At 44.0% G+C, this 13,968-nt stretch overlaps 2 non-coding genes across 2 annotated transcripts; both read left to right on the forward strand.

Moving 5' to 3' along the window:
- The first annotated feature begins 964 nt into the window (after positions 1–964).
- Positions 965–1,036, forward strand: TRNAC-GCA (transfer RNA cysteine (anticodon GCA)). Its single transcript has one exon. It is a non-coding gene; the product is annotated as a tRNA-Cys (tRNA).
- A 2,094-nt stretch (positions 1,037–3,130) lies between these two features.
- Positions 3,131–3,202, forward strand: TRNAC-GCA (transfer RNA cysteine (anticodon GCA)). Its single transcript has one exon. It is a non-coding gene; the product is annotated as a tRNA-Cys (tRNA).
- The last annotated feature ends 10,766 nt before the right edge of the window (positions 3,203–13,968 follow it).

The raw sequence follows: 13,968 nt of genomic DNA on the forward strand, positions 1-13,968 counted from the left end.
TCCATATGGATCATCTTTGACAGAGTCAGTGTTCCCTTGGATATTGCACTTAAATAGCATTTCAGTGTTTCCTGCTCAAAGACTGTGAGTAAATGCAGTTTTTAACACTCGGCTTGGTATTCCCTTTGGGAAATTTCTGAAACGTCATTGATCAATTTTGCAATTCGGCTCTTCCTTTCACAGCACTAAACAAAGGGAATGGACTATGAAACCAATTGACAACTTTGTTATACTGTTTGGTGCTTTCTTGTATTGCACTGAAGAAATGGCGTATAAAACTTGGCAGCGAAGCAGTCAATCTATTTCTCATTTCACCTGTGTCTTCAGTCTTACATATATTCCACCTCTTCTCTGTGCATGCAAAGTATGTGTTTGTTTGAAGCACTTCATTGTTGTGCAAAGTAGGAACTATTTAATTTCTCCTTAAAAGCTCTGCCTACTTGCAAGATGTACGAACTATCATTGCAGTTGCAAGAAGGCTGGTCTGAAGAATCAGGCCATTTGCAAACGCAAAATGGCTTTTTCTGATGTATTAAATAGAAGTTATTTGAAAGGGGTGTTTGGGTGTACCTTCCAAATACCGAATTGTAGTGGTACGTAGAAATGTTTTTCCACCATAATATGGCCCAAAACAATCATACTTCATTACCATCTCAGTGATTGTGGTAACCGATCCTCAAATGATAAGGTGTCCCGTAAAAACCTCTTCCCCTTTAAGAATGTTTCAAATCAATCAATGTATGTAGAGGCATTGGTCCTATGTACGACTGCCTATTCAAATAAAATAACAATGAAACAAATATCTGTTTTTTAAATGATCCAGTTTTCCTTTAATAAATAATATTGAGGACTACTTCTCCTGTTCCACAGTTTCAAGGTTGTACTTTCTGGCACAACTTAGTATTATCCTCACACTCTTTCATGATGTACTGATATTTAGTCATTCTGATTTTATTGAAAAGCTGGGGATATAGCTCAGTGGTAGAGCATTTGACTGCAGATCAAGAGGTCCCTGGTTCAAATCCGGGTGTCCTCTCACCCTATTTTGATTCTGTTGTTTGTAATTGGGACTTTTCATCAATTCCATTTGGATCATTTTTGACAGAGTCAGTGTTCCCTTGGATATTGCACTTTAATGGCATTACAGTGTTTGCTTCTCAAAACCTGTGAGTAAATGCAGTTTTTAACACTCAGCTTGGTATTCCCTTTGGGAAATTTCTGAAACATCATTGATCAATTTTGGAATTCGGCTCTTCCTTTCACAGCACTAAACAAAGGGAATGGATTATGAAACCAATTGACATCTTTGTTATACTGTTTGGTGCTTTCTTGTATTGCACTGAAGAAATGGCGTATAAAACTTTGTGGCGAAGCAGTCAATCTATTTCTCATTTCACCTGTGTCTTCAGTCTTACATATATTCCACCTCTTCTCTGTGCATGCAAAGTATATGTTTGTTTGAAGCACTTCATTTTTGTGCAACGTAGGAACCATTTAATTTCTCCTTAAAAGCTCTGCCTACTTGCAAGATGTACGAACTATTATTGCAGTTGCAAGAAGGCTGGTCTGAAGAATCAGGCCATTTGCAAACGCAAAATGGCTTTTTCTGATGTATTAAATGGAAGGTATTCGAAAGGGGTGTTTGGGTGTACCTTCCAAATACCGAATTGTAGTGGTACGTAGAAATGTTTTTCCACCATAATTTGGCCCAAAACAATCATACTTCATCACCATCTCAGTGATTGTGGAAACCAATCCTCAAGTGATAAGGTTTCCCGTAAAAACCTCTTCCCCTTTAAGAATGTTTCAAAACAATCATTGTATGTAGAGGCATTGGTCCTATGTAAGACTGCCTATTCAAATAAAATAACAATGAAACAAATATCTGTTTTTTAAATGATCCAGTTTTCCTTAAATAAATACTATTAAGGACTACTTCTCCTGTTCCACAGTTTCAAGGTTGTAATTTCTGGCACAACTTAGTATGATCCTCACACTCTTTCATGATGTACTGATATTTTGTCATTCTGATTCTACTGAAAAGCTGGGTATATAGCTCAGTGGTAGAGCATTTGACTGCAGATCAAGAGGTCCCTGCTTCAAATCCGGGTGTCCTCTCACCCTATTTTGATTCTGTTGTTTGTAATTGGGACTTTTCATCAATTCCATTTGGATCATTTTTGACAGAGTCAGTGTTCCCTTGGATATTGCACTTTAATAGCATTTCAGTGTTTCCTGCTCAAAACCTGTGAGTAAATGCAGTTTTTAACACTCGGCTTGGTATTCCCTTTGGGAAATTTCTGAAACATCATTGATCAATTTTGCAATTCGGCTCTTCCTTTCACAGCACTAAACAAAGGGAATGGACTATGAAACCAATTGACAACTTTGTTATACTGTTTGGTGCTTTCTTGTATTGCACTGAAGAAATGGCGTATAAAACTTGGCAGCGAAGCAGTCAATCTATTTCTCATTTCACCTGTGTCTTCAGTCTTTCATATATTCAACCTCTTCTCTGTGCATGCAAAGTATGTGTTTGTTTGAAGCACCTCATTTTTGTGCAACGTAGGAACTATTTAATTTCTCCTTAAAAGCTCTGCCTACGTGCAAGATGTACGAACTATCATTGCAGTTGCAAGAAGGCTGGTCTGAAGAATCAGGCCATTTGCAAACGCAAAATGGCTTTTTCTGATGTATTAAATGGAAGGTATTCGAAAGGAGTGTTTGGGTGTACCTTCCAAATACCGAATTGTAGTGGTACATAGAAATGTTTTTCCACCATAATTTGGCCCAAAACAATCATACTTCATCTCCATCTCAGTGATTGTGGTAACCAATCCTCAAATGATAAGGTGTCCTGTAAAAACCTTTTCCCCTTTAAGAATGTTTCAAAACAATCATTGTATGTAGAGGCATTGGTTCTATGTACCACTGCCTATTCAAATAAAATAACAATGAAACAAATAAATCTGTTTTTTAAATGATCCAGTTTTCCTTTAATAAATAATATTAAGGACTACTTCTCCTGTTCCACAGTTTCAAGGTTGTACTTTCTGGCACAACTTAGTATGATCCTCACACTCTTTCATGATGTACTGATATTTTGTCATTATGATTTTACTGAAAAGCTGGGGATATAGCTCAGTGGTAGAGCATTTGACTGCAGATCAAGAGGTCCCTGGTCCAAATCCGGGTGTCCCCTTACCCTATTTTGATTTTGTTGTTTGTAATTGGGACTTTTCATTAATTCCATTTGGATCATCTTTGACAGAGTCAGTGTTCCCTTGGATATTGCACTTTAATAGCATTTCTGTGTTTCCTGCTCAAAACCTGTGAGTAAATGCAGTTTTTAACACTCTGCTTGTTATTTCCTTTGGGAAATTTCTGAAACATCATTGATCAATTTTTGAATTTGGCTCTTCCTTTCACAGCACTAAACAAATGGAAAGGGGCGACCACTCGGTCCCCCCGAACGTATGGATGGGTGCCCCGAACCTCCCGGGAAACCATTTTGGGCGGGGTGGGCGTAGCCCGGCTGGTATGCCCGAAGCGGCGTAGCCGTGGCGCGCCTTCCCCCGCCCAAGAGGGGTTGTCCTAGACACCTCAACGGAAGACGACCACGCCCCGTAGGCGTACCGGTGACGGGTACACGCCCTCCCGCAGAAGAATAAAGGAGCGGGAATCCAGAGGAGCGTCCTCTTGTTCCTCGGATCGGAAGGCTGCACCCACTCGTTGCCCGTGAGCCCTCGACGGAACAAGCAGCAATTTTGAACTTGGTAATCCTGTTTTTCTCTTTCAGTTTCGAGGGCTCACAGATTTCAGGACCTCGTGGATCGACCAAGGGCGGAAGACTCGAAACCATGCCTAGCAAGAAAGCAGGAAAGGGTTCCGAGACGGAGAGGGTGTTACGCCGGTTGTCGAACCGGATGGCTTGTATGGACCGAAAGCTCGGACAAGTCCAATCGCTCGGTAGAGGTTTAGCGGAGGTGAAGAAGCAATTGGCCGCATTGAATGACCCAGGTCAGCCGAAAAAGGTAATAGGCCCGGCCTTGCTGGGAGTCGTCCCCGGGGTAAGAGGGAAGCGGGTCAAAGAAAGGGCGGTTTCGGGGGGGGTCCCGGTCCCAGAGGTACCCCCCATCGCCCCCCTCGTACCGGCTGATAACCCGGTTCAGAAACCAGATTTAGGCCAGCCGATCCCGGTGGTGATCACCTCGGCCGAGGATGATGAAATGCCCCCAGAATTGGCCGCACAGTTGACAACATGGCTCAAAACAAAGGGGGGGGCACAGTGACCCCGGGAGATCCGGCCGAAGAAGCCAGAGTATTAATAAAGCAGTTGCGGCAATCGAGAGATGTCGCAAAGGCGAGTGTTCCTCTTGTTCCCCCACAGGTGGCACCTGGAGTACCAGCAGCTGGTCAGGAAAAGACGGCGGCAGCAACGGCCGATCCGGGTAAGCTCGCATTGCCGATGGCGGGGGAGGGCTCAATACCCTCAAGGCGGGAAAAGGTTGCACAGCACATTCCCATGGCCACGAAAGAGTTAATATGGGGAGACAAGTATGTCAACATGTTTTCATTGTTAACTGACCATCGCGAGATGGAGTACGCTAAAACGCAGAAAGATTTGTGGCACCCGAGTGTCTGGCGGGCCAAGATGGCTGAGTTCAGGGTGGACGAGACAGTGACGAACTGGGTTAAGGCCTTCTCTATATTTACCGCAGTGATGGGGGAACGTAAACCCGAGGTTATGACTGAGTTGATTTGCTATCAGAATCGCATTATGGATTTCTATTCAATGTATGAGGGGGTAGAATGGAAAGGCTATGACATGAAATTCCGTAAAGCAAAAGAATATGATGCTTCTTTGTCTTGGGATTGTTTGGACTCGGTGTCATGGCACAAGCAGCTCCTGCCAGGGGCGACAGGTACGTCCTCGCCAGGCGGGAGCGGGTCCGGATTGGTCCGCCAAAAGCCCGGTGTGCCCTTTCGAGCAGGCACAGGTGGGGGCTACCAGCCTAGAGTTGGCGGGAATGGCGGAAAAGGGGGGGTCTGTTGGGGCTTCAATAGAGGCAACTGTAACAGCCCGCAGGGGACATGCAAGTTTAAGCATGTGTGTGCCGGCTGTGGGAATTCCTTACACCCGGAAAGTGCATGTAGATCAAAAATTAGCGGGACGGGGGGTAAAGGCGGGTCTAAGCAGGAGTGAGGTAGACTTTTGTGACCGATTGCCTACACCCGATGATCTCATGGTTATGATTCCGTGGTTAAACAAATACCCTGATCATGTATCCGCTGGGGTGTTGAGGAAGGGATTCTTACATGGCTTCCACATCCCGGCGGGGGATTTTCGGGGGAACTCCTTTTGTAGAAACCAGTTATCGGTACAGCACAACCCAGGCATGGTGAAAAGAAAATAGCAAAAGAAGTCAGTTTAGGGCGAGTGGCTGGGCCCTTTCGTCGCCCGCCGGTGGCTGAGTTCATCTGTTCCCCGTTGGGGGTTGTCCCGAAGAAAGACCCAGGGGAGTTTAGACTCATACATAACCTTTCTGCTCCTAGGGGTTCCTCGGTGAATGATGCCATTGACCCAGAAGTTTGTTCAGTACAGTATGCATCATTCGACGATGCCGTGGCCATGTTGAACGGCCTAGGCCTTGGGGCGCTGATGGCGAAATCTGAAATCTGATATCGAATCAGCGTTCCGGTTGCTTCCGGTGCGCCCGCAGGATCAGCGCCTGCTAGGTTTTGCATTTCAGGGAAGTTATTACATGGATAAATGCATGCCCATGGGTTGCTCCATTTCTTGTGCGTATTTTGAAATGTTTAGCTGTTTTTTAGAATGGGCATTCACCGAGGCTACCGGGCATAGACATGTTATGCATTATCTGGATGACTTCCTGTTCTTAGGGGCAGCCGGTGATACGAACTGCGCGCAGGCGCTGTATGATTTCTGCATCCTCATGAGTGAATTTGGAGTCCCATTGGCACCAGGTAAGACGGTTGGACCATCTACTTCACTGGAGTTTCTGGGAATTGAACTCGATTCTGTGGAGGGGTGTTTCCGATTACCGATGGAAAAAGTGGTCAAGTTTCGGGCTTCCTTGATGCAATGCCTGAGTGGGGAGAAAGTGACCCTGCACCAGTTACAACAAACAGTGGGTCAGCTTAATTTTGCCTTGAGGGTGATGCCTATGGCCCGCCCCTTTTCGCGCTCTATCGCGCAAGCTATGGTAGGTCTCAAAGAGGGTCACCACCGTACAAGACTGTCAGGGGAGGTTCGCCAGGATATGCGTATTTGGTTGGCATTTCTGGCGGACTTCAACGGTCGAGTCGTGTGGAACTCCCCGCCAGAGTCTTCAGATGAACTAGGTCTATGGACCGACTCAGCAGGGAGCGTGGGTTTTGGCGCCATCTTAGGTAATCGATGGTCGGCACAAACATGGCCAACATGATGGCACTTCAACGGTCTCACAGGTAACATTGGGTTCCTGGAGTGATTCCCCATCTGGGTTGCTCTGATGACATGGTCTGACGACTTCAGGGACCGCTCAGTGGTGTTTTGGTCTGATAATATGACTTGTCGAGTGCATTAACCAACAGGCAGCACGCTGCAAATTGATCTTGAGATTGTTGAAAGAAATTGTGCTGCTTTGCATGAGATTGAATGTACAGTTCAGGGCGAAACATGTGCCAGGTGTACTGAATCACGCGGCTGATGCACTCTCTCGTTCACATATGCAGGCATTCAGGGGTTATCTACCCACAGCGGACCTAGAGGCAGCACCATTCCCCGAAACAATATGGCTAATCGGTGCCCCGGATTACAAGACCTCGTGGCAGCGAGTTTAGCCCCCAGGACAAGGAAAGCATACGAAGGAGCGTTTCGTTCCTATTGCACATATTTGGGTCCCATAGAGAGTCAGAACTGGGGTCAGGAGGAATCCTTCCTGGGGTACTTGGTAGCGCTGCACAGAGAGGGCCGATCAGCGGCAACGGCCAGTAGGCATAGGGCGGCCATTTCATTCATGGCCCAGGTACACGGCATAAAAGACCCTACAGGTTCCTTTTTGGTGAAAAAAGCCCTTCGCGGCTGGCAGCGCCTTGAGGGTTGCAAGCAAGATACGAGGCACCCGATTGGCTTAGACAGACTGTCTCTGCTTTTAGCAAAGCTGGATCAGACGTGTTCCTCCCATTTCGAAGCAGTTCTGTTCCGGGCAGCGTTCACATTGGCATTCCATGGGGCTATGAGGGTGAGCAAACTTGTCGCAAGGAACAAGAGAGGTATGGAGGGAGGCTTGTGCAGGGATCACATCCAAATAAGGGGTGATTCGATGGTGATCGTGATAGCCAGGTCCAAGACTGACCAGGGGGCTATGGGAAACAGTGTGGTCGTACAGCGCAAGCGTGGGTCCCCCATCTGCCCGTTGAAGTGTGTGGAAGACTATTTGGCGCTAAGGGCGGCCGCATGGAGGGGGAGTTTGCTCCGACACAAGGATGGCACTCCACTTTCAGTTTCAGAGGGTGCTAGCACTGTCAATCGCTGACGCGGGCATGGACCCGTGCGATTTTGGGACCCACTCCTTTAGGATAGGGGCTGCTACTGAGGCTACAGCCAGGGGTCAGAGTGCTGAGGAAGTGAAACAATTGGGCCGTTGGTCCTCGAATTGCTTCAAGAGGTATGTGCGATTGCACATGTTGTGAGTGATCAATTGACATGCACTCACGTTTTCTGTCTTTTGTTTACTTTACAGTTTCGCGAGCCTGCCACGCGGGGCGGAATTTGAGGTCGACCCAGCACCAGGAGACCAGCGGTCAGAGGCCAACGACTGGAGAGAGGATGGTATGGGTCTTGGGCCACTCATACGTGAGGCGCGCCGGCGACGTATTCAAGGAAGGTGACGCGATTCACGCACCTGGGGAATACGGGTTCAGAGTGGCCTTCCATGGGCAGGGTGGGCTCATTTTTGACCACTTTGAATCATTTTTCGAGGGGCTTCTAGGGCGGTATAGGTCACCGCCATCTGTAGTAATAGTACACCTGGGAGGCAACGACTTGGTGACACTGGGTAGACGAGTGTTACTTGAACGAATTTTGTCGGCTGTTAGCTGGTTGGCTAAAAGAGTCCCGGGGTGTACGATTGCCTGGTCCCACATGATTCCTAGGAAGATGTGGCAGGGGGGCCTTTCGGTGTCAGCACTGAACCATTCAGTTAAACGGGTCAATAATAAAATTGGTAGATTGTTCCGTTCTGCGCAGTTGCATAACATTCCTCATGGGTGTATTCGGGGTGATCAAATTTATCTGAACGATGGGGTTCACCTGTCCAGGGAGGGGAATGACTTATTCATAGGAGACTTCGTTGCATGGCTAAGGGGTTTGAGGAAGCATGACCTGTAGGAGGAGTCGGGGGGACCGGCTAGTCGGTCAACTATCCGGTCTGTGGCGGTAAGGTCATGATCGTCGGTGAGCAGTAATTTCAAGGTCCCTAGAGTGGGGCGCCACCCACAATGGATGGGAGCGCCCGGGGGAAGACGGCCATTGGCCCCTTCCACGGGGAGGCGGCACCCACTAAGGATGGGGTGCCTATGGGGAGATGGCCATGGGCCCCTCCCAGGGGGGGAGGCGGTTAGATGCCCCTCCTACTAATTTCCCGGGGCCGGATATCCGCGACGGCAGATAGAGAGTGTGGGGATGGGGGGAGAGTCCACGCTGTCCTTCCTACAGAGACCTCATACGGGAACTCGGACGACCCTTAAGATGGCGTTGAGTACAAAGGGGGCCCCCACCACGACAAGGGAAGTTACAGTTGGCAATGAGGGTAGAGTCCTCTGCGCATGCGCCGCTCACACCGTGAGGGTGGGAGTCTGGTAGTAGGGATCTGACACCGGTTAAGACCTTGCCGTTGGCCCTTAATGCTAGGATGTACAATTTGAGTTAGAGTGTATGCATTTTCAGGATGTTAGCCAAAAGTACATGACTGCATCGAAATTTAATAAATGACAAATTGTACATAATGCATAATGATGAAACTTTTATTTAATGTTTTAAATTTTGTTTCATATTTTAATAAATACGGCCGGGAGGGTGACTCCCTCCCGCCTTCCAAAAGTTCAACTATTGTCCGACTTCCCATTCTTGGGGAAATGTGTTGGGAGGGGGTGGCGGGCATCCCAGCCATAGGGAATGGACTATGAAACCAATTGACAACTTTGTTATACTGTTTGGTGCTTTCTTGTATTGCACTGAAGAAATGGCGTATAAAACTTGGCAGCGAAGCAGTCAATCTATTTCTTATTTCACCTGTGTCTTCAGTCTTACATATATTCCACCTCTTCTCTGTGAATGCAAAGTATGTGTTTGTTTGAAGCACTTCATTTTTGTGCAACGTAGGAACTATTTAATTTCTCCTTAAAAGCTCTGCCTACTTGCAAGATGTACGAACTATCATTGCAGTTGCAAGAAGGCTGGTCTGAAGAATCAGGCCATTTGCAAACTTAAAATGGCTTTTTCTGATGTATTAAATGGAAGGTATTCGAAAGGGGTGTTTGGGTGTACCTTCCAAATACCGAATTGTAGTGGTACGTAGAAATGTTTTTCCACCATAATTTGGCCCAAAACAATCATACTTCATCACCATCTCAGTGATTGTGGTAACCAATCCTCAAATGATAAGGTGTCCCGTAAAAACCTTTTCCCCTTTAAGAATGTTTCAAAACAATCATTGTATGTAGAGGCATTGGTCCTATGTACGACTGCCTATTCAAATAAAATAACAATGAAACAAATATCTGTTTTTTAAATGATCCAGTTTTCCTTTAATAAATAATATTAAGGACTACTTCTCCTGTTCCACAGTTTCAAGGTTGTACTTTCTGGCACAACTTAGTATGATCCTCACACTCTTTCATGATGTACTGATATTTTGTCATTCTGATTTTACTGAAAAGCTGGGGATATAGCTCAGTTGTAGAGCATTTGACTGCAGATCAAGAGGTCCCTGGTTCGAATCCGGGTGTCCCTTCACCCTATTTTGATTCTGTTGTTTGTAATTGGGACTTTTCATCAATTCCATTTGGATCATCTTTGACAGAGTCAGTGTTCCCTTAGATATTGCACTTTAATAGCATTTCAGTGTTTCCTGCTCAAAACCTGTGAGTAAAGGCAGTTTTTAACACTCGGCTTGGTATTCCCTTTGGGAAATTTCTGAAACATCATTGATCAATTTTGCAATTCGGCTCTTCCTTTCACAGCACTAAACAAAGGGAATGGACTATGAAACCAATTGACAACTTTGTTATACTGTTTGGTGCTTTCTTGTATTGCACTGAAGAAATGGCGTATAAAACTTGGCAGCGAAGCAGTCAATCTATTTCTCATTTCACCTGTGTCTTCAGTCTTACATATATTCCACCTCTTCTCTGTGCATGCAAAGTATGTGTTTGTTTGAAGCACTTCATTTTTGTGCAACGTAGGACCTATTTAATTTCTCCTTAAAAGCTCTGCCTACGTGCAAGATGTACGAACTATCATTGCAGTTGCAAGAAGGCTGGTCTGAAGAATCAGGCCATTTGTAAACGCAAAATGGCTTTTTCTGATGTATTAAATGGAAGGTATTTGAAAGGGGTGTTTGGGTGTACCTTCCAAATACCGAATTTTAGTGGTACGTAGAAATGTTTTTCCACCATAATTTGGCCCAAAACAATCATACTCCATCACCATCTCCGTGATTGTGGTAACCAATCCTCAAATGATAAGGTGTCCCGTAAAAACCTCTTCCCCTTTATGAATGTTTCAAAACAATCATTGTATGTAGAGGCATTGGTCCTATGTACCACTGCCTATTCAAATAAAATAACAATGAAACAAATAAATCTGTTTTTTAAATGATCCAGTTTTCCTTTAATAAATAATGTTAAGGACTACTTCTCCTGTTCCACAGTTTCAAGGTTGTACTTTCTGGCACAACTTAGTATGATCCTCACACTCTTTCAATATGTACTGATATTTTGTCATTCTGATTTTACTGAAAATCTGGGGATATAGCTCAGTGGTAGAGCATTTGACTGCAGATCAAGAGGTCCCTGGTTCAAATCTGGTTGTCCCCTTACCCTATTTTGATTCTGTTGTTTGTAATTTGGACTTTTCATCAATTCCATTTGGATCATCTTTGACAGAGTCAGTGTTCCCTTGGATATTGCACTTTAATAGCATTTCAGTGTTTCCTGCTCAAAGCCTGTGAGTAAATGCAGTTTTTAACACTCGGCTTGGTATTCCCTTTGGGAAATTTCTGAAACATCATTGATCAATTTTGGAATTAGGCTCTTCCTTTCACAGCACTAAACAAAGGGAATGGACTATGAAAGCAATTGACAACTTTGTTATACTGTTTGGTGCTTTCTTGTATTGCACTGAAGAAATGGCGTATAAAACTTGGCAGCGAAGCAGTCAATCTATTTCTCATTTCACCTGTGTCTTCAGTCTTACATATATTCCACCTCTTCTCTGTGCATGCAAAGTATGTGTTTGTTTGAAGCACTTCATTTTTGTGCAACGTAGGAACTATTTAATTTCTCCTTAAAAGCTCTGCCTACGTGCAAGATGTACGAACTATCATTGCAGTTGCAAGAAGGCTGGTCTGAAGAATCAGGCCATTTGCAAACACAAAATGGCTTTTTCTGATGTGTTAAATGGAAGGTATTCGAAAGGGGTGTTTGGGTGTACCTTCCAAATACCGAATTGTAGTAGTACGTAGAAATGTTTTTTCACCATAATTTGGCCCAAAACAATCATACTTCATCACCATCTCAGTGATTGTGGTAACCAATCCTCAAATGATAAGGTGTCCTGTAAAAACCTCTTCCCCTTTAAGAATGTTTCAAAACAATCATCGTATGTAGAGGCATTGGTCCTATGTTCCACTGCCTATTCAAATAAAATAACAATGAAACAAATATCTGTTTTTTAAATGATCCAGTTTTCCTTTAACAAATATTATTAAGGACTACTTCTCCTGTTCCACAGTTTCAAGGTTGTACTTTCCGGAACAACTCAGTATGATCCTCTCACTCTTTCATGATGTACCGATATTTTGTCATTCTAATTTTACTGTAAAGCTGGGGATATAGCTCAGTGGTAGAGCATTTGACTGCAGATCAAGAGGTACCTGGTTCAAATCCTGGTGTCCCCTCACCCTATTTTGATTCTGTTGTTTGTAATTGGGACTTTCCATCAATTCCATTTGGATCATCTTTGACAGAGTCAGTGTTCCCTTGGATATTGCATTTTAATGGCATTACAGTGTTTGCTTCTCAAAACCTGTGAGAAATGCAGTTTTTAACACTCGGCTTGGTATTCCCTTTGGGTAATTTCTGAAACATCATTGATAAATTTTGGAATTCGGCTCTTCCTTTCACAGTACTAAACAAAGGGAATGGACTATGAAACCAATTGACAACTTTGTTATACTGTTTGGTGCTTTCTTGTATTGCACTGAAGAAATGGCGTATAAAACTTGGCGGCGAAGCAGTCAATCTATTTCTTATTTCACCTCTGTCTTCAGTCTTACAAATATTTCACCTCTTCTCTGTGCATGCAAAGTATGTGTTTGTTTGAAGCACTTCATTTTTGTGCAACGTCGGAACTATTTAATTTCTCCTTAAAAGCTCTGCCTACGTCCAAGATGTACGAACTACCATTGCAGTTGCAAGAAGGCTGGTCTGAAGAATCAGGCCATTTGCAAATGCAAAATGGCTTTTTCTGATGTATTAAATGGAAGGTATTCGAAAGGGGTGTTTGGGTGTACCTTCCAAATACCGAATTGTAGTGGTACGTAGAAATGTTTTTCCACCATAATTTGGCCAAAACAATCATAATTCATCACCATCTCCGTGATTGTGGTAACAAATCCTCAAATGATAAGGTGTCCCGTAAAAACCTCTACCCCTTTAAGAATGTTTCAAAACAATCATTGTATGTAGAGGCAGTGGTCCTATGTACGACTGCCTATTCAAATAAAATAACAATGAAACAAATACATCTGTTTTTTAAATGATCCAGTTTTCCTTTAATAAATATTATTACGGACTACTTCTCCTGTTCCACAGTTTCAAGGTTGTACTTTCTGGCACAACTCAGTATGATCCTCTCACTCTTTCATGATGTACTGATATTTTGTCATTCTGATTTTACTGAAAAGCTGGGGATATAGCTCAGTGGTAGAGCATTTGACTTCAGATCAAGAGGTCCCTGGTTCAAATCCGGTTGTCTCCTTACCCTATTTTGATTCTGTTGTTTGTAATTTGGACTTTTCATCAATTCCATTTGAATTATCTTTGACAGAGTCAGTGTTCCCTTGGATATTGCACTTTAATAGTATTTCAGTGTTTCCTGCTCAAAACCTGTGAGTAAATGCAGTTTTTAACACTCGACTTGGTATTCCCTTTGGGAAATTTCTGAAACATCATTGATCAATTTTGGAATTCGTCTCTTCCTTTCACAGCACTAAACAAAGGGAATGGACTATGAAACCAATTGACAACTTTGTTATACTGTTTGGTGCTTTCTTGTATTGCACTGAAGAAATGGCGTATAAAACTTGGCAGCGAAGCAGTCAATCTATTTCTCATTTCACCTCTGTCTTCAGTCTTACATATATTTCACCTCTTCTCTGTGCATGCAAAGTATGTGTTTGTTTGAAGCACTTCATTTTTGTGCAACGTAGGAACTATTTAATTTCTCCTTAAAAGCTCTGCCTACTTGCAAGATGTACGAACTATCACTGCAGTTGCAAGAAGGCTGGTCTGAAGAATCAGGCCATTTGCAAACGCAAAATGGCATTTTCTGATGTATTAAATGAAAGGAATTCGAAAGGGGTGTTTGGGTGTACGTTCCAAATACCGAATTGTAGTGGTACGTAGAAATGTTTTTCAACCATAATTTGGCCAAAACAATCATACTTCATCACCATCTCC

The sequence above is a fragment of the Lissotriton helveticus genome, chromosome 1_2, assembly GCF_964261635.1.
Source record: "Lissotriton helveticus chromosome 1_2, aLisHel1.1, whole genome shotgun sequence".
Classification (NCBI taxonomy): domain Eukaryota; kingdom Metazoa; phylum Chordata; class Amphibia; order Caudata; family Salamandridae; genus Lissotriton; species Lissotriton helveticus.